Here is an 11738-nt window from a genome sequence, read left to right as displayed (position 1 = left end):
TAATCTCATGTTTCCAAACCCAGCTCTTGACTGCATTTCAATTATGCGGTCCGCATATACATTATGCGATCGCATATTCCTCCGCATAAGTGCTTCTCAGCTTTCTTGATTTCAGTTATGCAATCACTATGCGGTCCGCATAATCGTTATGCGACCGTATAATGGGTCGCATTTTCTCCTCTTCAGTTAACCAACAATCTGCTTCAGTCTGCGATGGTTATGCAGTCCGCATATGCTTTATGCGACTGCATACTTGTATCATTTCTGCCCTTTTGTGGCTTTTTGACTTCTTTTCCATGTTTTTGGGTTCTCAAGCCTCATGCACTGCAAAACACCAAAACTTCATAAGAATTAACTAAAAATGCATTGAAAGATGAGCTAAAGTCTATGTAATTGGCATCAAATGTGCCGAAATTCTACCAATCAACTTGTAAACTTTGAGCCTCAACCAAACTGACAAAATGTTACTCACAGCTAAGTGCACTCATATTCTACTTCAAGAACCTAACTTTTGTTAAATCTTGCAGTTCATGTGCGCTCATAACAAAGAAAATCCCCAACTCACACATAGTTACAGGGGATGCAATCGAACACTCTATCACTTGGAACGAAAGCTACATGTTACAAGCATCAGTCCATATGCTTGCCCTTATTTTAACTTGTTCCTATCTCAGGAATGCTTGGATGAAGATCACCTGGACTTTTCACAGGTTGTAATGTAGGTTTCGGGACGGGTTGGATGAATATCTAGGAACGTAGTGGCTATACCCTCCTTGAACTCTACATATACTTTGCTTCTTTACTACATCGCATTGATTGACCTCGAGTTAATGACAACGAATCACCTCAAAGTGTTTATTCAATTTCTACAAGACTCCACTTTTTTTTTCTTTTCTATATAACAGCGTTTCTGTTCGGAGCTTGAGTTTCTTCATATATATACAACTTTGAGGAACCATATTTGTTTCTTCTACATATAGTGTCAACCTTTCCAATCTCCACTTTATACCGGCAACCCCAACTTAGGCTTTTAGCCTTATTCATACTCGTTCAAGGAGGGTTAGGTTCAAAAGAAGGAATTATTTCACAATGGTGTAAAGGTTTATAATGTGGTAGCCAAAGAAACGGTTAGAAGCTCAACAGGGGTAACTAGGGTAATTTATGTATTGAGGAGGTCAATAGTTTTGTCAAAATTAGCTAGCAGTCACAAAGATAGCCTAAGATCATCTCAGCACCCAACCATTAGCCTGAGATTTGCATAAAGAAACCAACCGGGCAAGTTCTAGACATCACAAGTTAAGCATGCACATTATTTACACAAATCCTCACTCACTCACGATGCATGAACTGTTCGACTCAACATAGTTTCAGCCCTCAAGTGAATGCAAGGCAACTCACAGCTTTTATCACATGATATGTAAGATTCTGAGAAACATAAAGTCAAAGAGCGAGCCTCAAGTTTACCAGAATGACTAACCATACAAAGTCAAAGAAGGAAGGGTACAATTTATTCACCAAACATTTCCTCACATGCTTGAAACTAGACAATCACACCAAACAAGTCAAAACATTCCATGCTACTTCCATGGTTCTACTATTACACCTTTGGAAAAGAACCTGGTGAAGAAAAACCAATGGGAATTTTTATTGCTAGCTACCAGTCTATACTATTAAAGAAAAGGGATTTAAGGAAGAGGGATTTATGAAAAGGAATTTCATACAACTATTTACAAAAAGTATCTACCCACCCCAACTTGAAGAGCATGCATTGTCCCCAATGCAGAAAAATTGAAAAGCAAAGTTTAGGGGCTTCCCGGGGCGCACTAGGCGCTCGAAGGGTCTAGAGCATGTTGGGAAACTGTGGGATCAACTCCAGACTCTGTAGCACTAGCAAGCGGAACCTTAGAATGTGTGGTAGTGGTCTCTGAGGCTGGAGCAGGAAGCTCCACCTGCTGTGTGGCTGAAACATGAGTTTGGGAGCTGCTGGACTCTCCCAGTGATGCCTGTGGGGTAGCTAGATGTGCCCTGGCGACCATGTCAACGAGTGAATGTGCAATTGCTTTCTGCACGTCTGCTTCCTCTGCAACCTGAGCCTTTGTAGAAGTATCCTCTGTAGAAGCAGCCACCTACTTACCCTTATAATCTTGCTGACCCTCAGTTTCCTCTGCCAATGCTTCTTCATCGGTTTCCTCATCTTCAGTCGCTCAGTCATCAGATTCTCCTTCTGACTCTCCGGAATCCTCCTCTGAAGGAGTGTCAATATGGACAAGGGAAGCTAGAGTCTTTGAAGTCTCCGTACCCTGTGTCTCTAGGTCTGTCATAAGGTTGGAGAAGTCCAAATTTAGGCTTGGAATGGAGGTGCTTGTACCCTGCTCACCGCCTTCCGGAACGAGAGAAGTCAAATCGAATTCTAAGTTCTGCAGTTTGTGCAGCTCTGTTTTCAGCTTAGTATCATCTTTCCTAAGCTGTGGCATATCTACAACCTCACCTCGCTCGACCTTTTCAAGTTGCACTTCAAAGTGCGTAAGGCGGTCTTCATATGATTTATGTTGTTGTTGAAGAGCACTCATTGATGCTTGGATGGGACCCAATGCTTGCTTGATAAGTTTTGGTAGTTCCTTTTTCAGCCGGTCTACCTTGGCGCTGGCATGCTGGGCTAGTAGACCCAGCTTTGCGATAGCTGGCAAGGAAAAAGGTGGCTGTGCACTACTTGGTTGAGGCTGTGGAGTGGCTGAGTAATCAGCGGGAGCAGCAAGAGCAACAGGAATATCAGGCATTGATGGGAGAGCAGGTGCAGGTGCTGATGAGTCTCATGAATGAGGGAATGAGGTCTCGAGCTGGATGTCCGTCTCCTTATCTACTGCATCACTTAGCCGAGTGATGTCAATGCACTGGAGAGCCTTCTCCATATGATCATGCTTCGGGATAGGTGGAACGCTTACAGCTTTGCAAAGAGCCGTGATCAAACACGGGAAAGGAAGAGAGGTTTGCTTTTGGTTTGCCCTGATTCCTAGCTCCTTGAAGATAATGGGTCCCACATCAATCTTGATGTCCGACATGATGCATGCAATTATGAGGGCTTTTTCAATGTTGATATCTGTCTCATTCCTAGTCGGCATCAAACGGGAGCAAACACAGCTGAGCCAATATCGGGCCTCCTGGGTGAAATCCCATTTGTAAATATTTTGGTGTGGGTCAATCCAGGAGGGGGTTCCCTTTGCTATGACAGATGCTATCCAAGCACGCTCGTTATTTTTGTTGGTTACTTTTGCATCATATTCAGCTATGCCTGATGACCAGTCCTCAAAGAATAGATCATTGATTGTGCCTGCATCAATGAGAACTTGAACCCCTCGAACTAGAACTGAGTCCAAAAATATCCTATTCCGCCTTTGCTCAGCATTTCTTGAGGCAACATTAGAAGCATAAAACTCCCTCACAAGTGTTTCATTTTAATCATCTAGGGGATCCGTGAAGAATCCCCATTTCTTTTTCTGAATGTTTTCAATTATGTGAGGGTATTTCTCTTTCAAACCATTCAGGCTTAACTGCTTCTCCTCGAGAATGTTTCTCTTTTTTATCCCCTCTTTGTATAGGTTCCATGAGCCTGGGATCCCAAACCTCAAATCTTCCCCATTCTTCCGCCGTGCTTCAGCTTGTAGGTCAACTGATGGCAGGATGTCCGTCTGTGCCCCCTCCTCTTCAGACTGGGAGGAGTGCTGAGAAGTGTTGCGGGTGGTTTCCGGCCATTGACGTTTAGACTATTGTGCTTGTTGGTTCGGAGCAACTCTTTTCTTTCCACGAGCAGGTGGTGATCATATTGCGATAGATTTCCTTGGTGCCATTTTTGCAATAAAACAATGTGTGAGTGGTGGGCATAGCATAAAAAGTATGTAGAGGAAAAATAACAGAGGTAAACAATTTATGCGATAGGTTATGCGGTCGCATACCCACTATGCGGAACGCAAACTTATCGCAGAATTTCACACCCCTGACTTAAGGTAATATGTAATTGCAAAAACCAACGCAAAGGGATCGCAGAATTGCACACACGAAAGGCAGTTTAACTGATTGTATTTGTGTTAGCTATTCGGTACGCAAAACACCTTTGCGATCGCATAAGTTCAAATCACTAGGCTTTCTAGGATCTAGTTTGCGACGACTTTGCGGATCGCAACCCAATTATACGGGCCGCAAAGATCATCTTCTTCGGTCAACAATGGTCAAGCCTCCCACCTACAAAATTCCCTACACTCGCAAGCAAAGGTTTAACCACCAATCGCCCACACAGGTACCCATCGCACATGTTTGAGAACAAAAACGAGATATGGAGTTCAAATGATGGACATTATGCAATGAATCCACAAGAAAAAGAAGATAAAAAAAATGAAAGAGTCACATACCAGATATCGAAGCAAGACGAAGGTGAAATCTGAATTATGAGCGAGGTAAATTCCTTAATTCCGATCCTTGATATATGATCTGTGTTCGTGATTAAAATATTTTTGGCTTTTCTTTCGTTTATTTTGTTTTTGTGTTTTTGATTTTGTGAGAGTTGTTAAATGTTTGCGTGCGAGTGAGGTTGACAATATGCGAAGGGTTAGGGATTTATACCTGGATATTTTGCGGTGGGCAAGTGGTCGCACAACACATTATGCGGTCGCATATGTGTTATGCGATGATTTTAGAGCTGAGTTATTTTACCTCCATTCTGCGATGCATTCTACGGTCGCCTAACTGCTATGCGGACCGCAGAACTTGAACTCTTATAGCAGATTTTAGACCCAAGTTCTCCAAATTCTCTGACCATGTTTGCGACAACTATGCGGTTCGCAAAGTCATTATGCAACCGCATAGTTGCTGAAAACCCGTGATCCACCATTTTTGCTTTAGTCCTTGCAATCTGTTTCATGGTAAATTGGGCTACCTACACTCTAATACACACGTCAACCTGTTCAATCACTGACAACTAAAAAAAATAACTTTACTACACATGGGTTGCCTCCCAAGAGGCGCTTGATTTAACGTCGCGACACGATGATGTTGGTCCTTTTTGGGCTACTCAGTGGTGTATGTTGGACTATCCTTGAAAGCAATTTGTTCTACCAAGTGCTTGTCTCCTGTTGTGCCCAGGTAATGCTTAACCCGTTGGCCATTTACTTTGAAAGTTCGAAGTCCGTCCTCCGACTCTAATTCAATAGCACCGTAAGGGGACACATTCACAATTTTGAATGGGCCAGACCATTTGGATTTGAGTTTTCCCGGAAATAACTTGATTCTCGAGTTGAAGAGCAATACCAAGTCACCAGATTTGAATTCCCGCTTCAAGATCTTCTTGTCATGAACAAACTTCATTCGTTCCTTATACATGGCTGCACTCTTATAGGCATGGAGACAGAATTCTTCCATTTCATTGAGTTGTGTCATTCTCAGATTAGCAGCTTCAGCCCAGCCACGATTAAACCTTTTCAGAGCCTACATGGCTTTGTGTTCAAGCTCCATGGGCAAATGACACGCCTTACCAAAGACTAACCAGTACGGTGAGGTGCCAATGGGAGTCTTAAATGCGGTGCAATATGACCACAACGCATCATCTAGCTTCCTTGACCAGTCAGTCCTGTTTGCATTGACAGTTTTTGCTAGGATTTTTTTTAATCTCCCTGATGGAAACTTCAACTTAACCACTCGACTGAGGATGATAAGGTGTGGCCACCTTGTGCTTTACGCCATACTTTTTGAGCAGCCCATCGAAAGCCTTGTTGCAAAAATGATAACCACCATCACTAAGGATGGCCCGGGGAGTACCAAACCGCGTGAAAATGTTCTTCCTTAAGAATGCGGTCACACTCCTTGCCTCAGTTTTGGGCAAGGCGATTGCCTCAACCCACTTGGATACATAGTCCACTCCCATCAAGATATATTTCATGCCATAAGAACTCACAAAGGGACCCATGAAATCAATCCCCGACACATCAAAGATCTCGACCTCCATTACAAACTTCATAGGCATCTCATGCCTTTTAGAGATTGATCCTTGCCTTTGACATTGCTCACAAGCCTTGACCATTTGATTCGAGTCATGGTAGATAGATGGCCAATAATAGCCACATTCAACCACTTCCGCGGCCGTCCGATTTCCTCCATGATGACCCCCCAACCGGGGAGTCATGGCATGCTTTGAGAATTGGCATTACTTCATCTTCCGGAACACATCGCCGAATGATGTTATCGGCACAAATAAGAAACAAGAAGGGCTCCTCCCAATAGTATTGCCTACACTCCCACAAGAACTTTTTCTTTTGATATGTTTCTAATCCATCAGGGACAAGGTCGCTAACCAGATAGTGAGCAATATCGGCATACCAAGGAGCAAATGTGTCAGACAATGCCAATATGTGCTCAACTGGAAAAGCATCATTGATGTCAAAGTTCTCTTTTGGCCTCCCTGCTTCTTCAAGCCTTGATAAGTGATCCGCAACTTGGTTTTCTGTCCCTCTTCGATCCTTGAATTCAAAGTCAAACTCTTGCAACAAAAGGACCCATCGAATCAATCTTGGATTGGCATCCTTCTTCGCCATAAGATAGCAAAGGGCAGCATGATCGGTGTAGACTATCACCTTGGATCCTAACAAATAAGCCCAAAAGTTTTCAAAAGCATAGACAATGGCAAGAAATTCTTGCTCGGTCACAGTATAATTCATTTGAGCACCATTGAGAGTCTTGCTTGCATAGTAGACAAGATGAAGGATTTTTTTATGCCGTTGACCAAGCACCGCCCCAATGGCTACACCACTGGCATCACACATGAGTTCAAATGGAAGAGACCAATCCGGTGTGACAATAATAGGTGTCTTGGTGAGATTTTCTTTCAACTCCTCAAATGCTTTGAGATACTTTTCATCAAATACAAACGTAGCATCTTTTTCAAGGATCTTGAACATGGGGTTTGCAATTTTTGAGAAGTCCTTGATAAAACTCCTATAGAAGCCGGCGTGCCCCAAAAAACTTCGGACACCCTTTACTGAAATGGGTGGAGGAAGCTTAGAAATGATTTCAATCTTTGCTCGGTCAACCTCTATGCCTTGTTTGGAAAGTTTGTGGCCTAAAACAATGCCCTCATCCACCATGAAGTGGCACTTTTCCCAATTTTGTACAAGGTTTGTTTCTTCACATCTTTTGAGCACTTGTCTAAGGTTGTCAAGAAAATGCTCAAAGAATCACCCACTACAGAGAAGTCATCCATAAACACTTCTAGGAAATCTTCCACCATGTACGACAAAATTGACATCATGCACCGTTGGAAGGTAGCCGGAGCATTGCATAGCCCAAATGGCATCCGGCTAAAAGCAAAAGTCCCATATGGGGATGTGAATGCTGTCTTCTCCTGATATTCCAATGCAATGTTGATTTGGTTATAGCTGGAGTATCCATCCAAAAAGCAATAAAATGACCTTCCCGCTAGACGATCAAGCATTTGATCAATAAAAGGCATATGGAAATGGTCTTTGCAAGTGGCACTGTTGAGCTTCTGGTAATCCGTGCAAACTCTCCATCCGGTCATAGTCCTTGTTGGGATGAGTTCATTTTTCTCGTTTTGGATAACAGTCATGCCTCCTTTCTTTGGCACACATTGTACCGGGATCACCCAAGAACTATCAGCAATGGGGTAAACTACCCCGATGTCTAACCACTTGATGATTTCTTTCTTCACCACCCCCTGCATGGGCAGGTTTAATCTTCTTTGGTGCTCTACACTAGGTTTGCTTCCTTGTTCCAATTGTATTTTGTGCTCACAGATTCTGACGGGAATCCCTCAGATGTCCGCTATTGTCCACCCAATGGCTTGTTGATGTTCCCTAAGGACATTCAATAAATGATCTACCTACACATAATTCAACAAGGAAGAAACGATTACCGGTAAAGTATCATTAGAGCCAAGAAATTTATACCTTAAGTGTGGTAGAAGTGGCTTGAATTCAAGTTATGGCAGCTCAATAATTGAAGGCTTTGCTGGTGGAATGGCTATATTCTCTAAGTCAAGAGAAAGCTTCTTTGGTGCGTAAGTGTAAGACCTACGTCCTTCTAATGCATTCATCGATTCCATGTACCCCTCCATGTTTTCACCATCAAAATTTACCAATATCACCGACAAAGCCTCACCTAGGCATTCTTCTTCCATCTTCATTTCACTTGCGTCGTCTACCTCATCAAAACATCAATGACTGAGATACCTTCATATGCATGTGGAAACTTCATACCCTTACTTGCTTGGAAGGTGACCTCTTCATCATTAACTCGGAACTTGATTTCATTTTGTTCTGAATCCATAAGTGCTCTTCTGGTAGCAAGGAATGGCCGCCCCAAGATGATAGGGATTTCTTTGTCAACGGCACAGTCAAGGATCACAAAATCGGCTGGAAGGAGGAACTTTCCCACTTTCACTAGGACATCATCAATAATTTTCACTGGTCTTTTGATTGAACGATCGGCCATTTTCAACCTCATGCTTGTAGTTCTCGGCATGCTTAACCCCTCTTTCTTGTAAATGGCAAGAGGCATCAAGTTAATAGTAGACCCATTGTCACGAAGAGCCCTTGCAAAATCTCGCAAGCCAATAGTGCATGGAATGGTGAATGCTCCCGGGTCTTCATTCTGTTCAACGATGGTTGTTGCAATAATGGAGCTAACCCGGTGAGTCACATTCACCACTTAAGTATTTAGCAAAACCCGACATCTCTTGAAAGGCTTCCACAAATGGTATGTTCACCGACAATTGCTTGAGAATGTCATAACATTTCTCAAATTTGCTATCATCAACCCTCCTAGCAAGTCTTTGAGGGAATGTAGGGGAAGGTCTAGGAATTTGTGCTAGAACTTTTTATGTCTCTTTCGCCTTTTACTTTACCTTTTCATGATTTTCTTCTTGGACTTTTACTCCTTTTGGGAGGTTTTCGACGTTAATAACAATCGGCACTTCAACTTGTGCTTCAACCTCTTGCTGAAGATCATCTACTCCAACAATTTGTTCATTTTCTCCTTGAAGTACCTTTCCGCTTCGCGTGATGATTACCATGCAATGAGAAGTTGGACCACTCCCATTTCCTTTAGGGTTTGCAATTGTGTCACTTGGGAGTGTGCCCTTTGGCTTTGGATTATGCTCTTATGACAAATCTCTTATTTGCATTTTTAGCTTTTATATGGATGTGGTGTGAGACCCCACAAGTTCAGCCATGTTTTTCATTGTAGTGTCGCCTCTTTCTTGATTTTGCAATATTCTTTCAAGCATGCTCTCCAACTTCGACTCACTTGAAGAACCTTCCTTATAATTCGATGAGTTAGAGTATTGCCCCTTTGGTGGAACATAGGGGTTTGAACTCCGGTTTGCACAGTTGTTGTTGTTGTTGCTCCAATTACCTTGACTTGATCCACCTTTATCATTGTGCCACTATTGATGGCCTTGCCTTTGCAGGTTAGGCTTCCATTGATTTTATTGGCGATAACCACCTTGAGAATTATGGACATAGTTTGCCTCCTCGCAATCTTCCTTTGACAAGGGTTGCACATCTTTCACAACATTTCCCTTTTTAGTTTGGTTTTCTGTGAACATCTTGGTTAACAAATTAATGTTTGTGGCAAGACCAGTAATTACTTGATCTCTCTCTCTTGGTTCTCCTTAATCATGTTGGTCAAAGAGGGAGTACCGTATGTAATTCCACCCGCCAAGCTTGATTGTGTTCTGCCATCTTGTCGAGAATTTGTGTGATCCTTGTGAATATTTTGTCCATAAAAGATCCATCCGCCGCATTCTTTTCTATGGATTGGTTTAACGGATCCAAACCCATGTAAACCTTTTCTAATAAGATTTTGTCCGGAAAACCATGATTAGGCGATCTCACTAGGTATAGCTTGAAGCGATCCCACGCCTCATGTAGGTGTTCTCTCGGTTGTTGCTTGAAGAAGAAAATTTTATCCTTGAGCTTAAATTTTTTGCTTTGTGGGAACCATTTGGCTAGGAAAGCACGAACTAGTTCAGGCCAAGAGCGAATGGAGTGAGGTGGTAGATTTTGGATCCATTTCCTAGACTCTCCAACTAGTGAGTGCTTGAATACCCTCAGTCTTAGGATATCATCTGACACGTTGTTCTGTTTGTGCATTGCACACACACCCAAGAAGTTTCTAAGATGTTGTGTTGGATCATCATCGGTAGAATTTCTAAAAAAAACCCGCTGCTTTAAGCATTAGGATCAAACCATGTTCCACTTTGAAGGTAGCAGCCTTAACTCGCGGAGGCACAATGGCATTTGTGTCCTCGATGTACTCATCTATATCCGCAAAAGGATTCTCTTCTTCATCATACTCTGCCATGTTTACCTAGCACACTAAGCAAAGCAAGGAAAGTGTGATGGAATGAAAAAAGTGAAGTAAAGCACACACCAAATAGTAATTTTAAGACCGTATTCCCCGGCAACGGCGCCAAAATTTGATACGCTGAAATCACACCTTAATAAATAGTGTAAAGCAGTCGATGTCAAATATAATAACCCAATTAGGTTGGGGTTGAATCCCATAGGGAATAGGTGTGAAAAGGTTACTTGAGTAGTGTGAAACTCGACTTAATTTGTAATTCTATTCCGTTAGCTAAAAAAGAATATTGTAATTGAGTGAAATGAAGACAAGTATAATATTGTGAGGTTGTAATTAATTTGATTAAGAAAACCAAGGTTGTGTCCCCATTGATGGAATGTAATGCTATCGGTGTTAATATGATATATTTCTAATGGAAGGTTCTTTGATATGAAAATGGTTTCTAAGTGACTACCGAATATTTTCCAATAGTTGGGTAATATCTACTCATTAAGATTTTCCCAAATGTAAAAGAGTTGCGATTGAAAGTAACCAATTTATGCCAAATAGAATCCACTTATTCCTAGGTGATTCCATTAAACAAGGGTTAAAGCCTTGAGTTTTTGATATTCAATTCTACCAAACCCTAGCCCACTTTTCCAAGTGAAGATAGAGTGAAATGGAATTAGTTAATGTTTGCAACCACTAACATCACATGAAGCATAAGAACTGAATAAATATCAACCAACCATTATATACATATTCAATGGTAAACACCCATTAAAATTACACCCATCTAGGGTCCACAACCTTAGTAATTAAAACTAGCAACACATACTGAAATCTAAGAACAAAGCGATAAATAGAGTCATAAAGCTTACAAAGGTACAAGATTCTTTCTTCAAACGTCTCCAAAGTAATGGTGCATTCAAGGCTCAAAAAAGGGTCTCTTTTTCTGACTTAGCTGCCCCACAAAAACCCTAATAAATCTATTTATAGTGGGCTAAAAGTCGGAGCCAAAATTTGACAAAAATAAACCTGCAGAGCATTTATGCGACCGCTCCCGGTCGCAGATCACGTATGCGGTCCGCATATTATTCAAAATCATCGCATAATCTCATGTTTCCAAACCTAGCTCTTGACCGCATTTCAATTATGTGGTCCGCATATACATTATCCGACAACATATTCCTCTGCATAAGTGCTTCTCAGCTTTCTTGATTTCAGTTATGCTATCACTATGCGGTCCGCATAATTGTTATGCGACCGCATAATGGGTCGCATTTTCTCCTCTTCAGTTAACCAACAATCTGCTTCAGTCTGCGATGGTTATGCGGTCCGCATATGCTTTATGCGACCGCATACTTGCATCATTTCTGCCCTTTTGTGGCTTT

General features: G+C 42.0%; 1 non-coding gene across 1 annotated transcript; it reads left to right on the top strand.

Annotated features, from left to right (window-relative positions):
* The first annotated feature begins 9873 nt into the window (after positions 1-9873).
* On the top strand, positions 9874-9980 carry LOC117277939 (small nucleolar RNA R71). Its single transcript, XR_004508258.1, has one exon. It is a non-coding gene; the product is annotated as a small nucleolar RNA R71 (small nucleolar RNA).
* Positions 9981-11738: the final 1758 nt, after the last annotated feature.

Source organism: Nicotiana tomentosiformis, chromosome 2, assembly GCF_000390325.3.
Source record: "Nicotiana tomentosiformis chromosome 2, ASM39032v3, whole genome shotgun sequence".
Lineage (NCBI taxonomy): Eukaryota > Viridiplantae > Streptophyta > Magnoliopsida > Solanales > Solanaceae > Nicotiana > Nicotiana tomentosiformis.
This window is presented reverse-complemented; position numbering and strand designations above follow the sequence as displayed.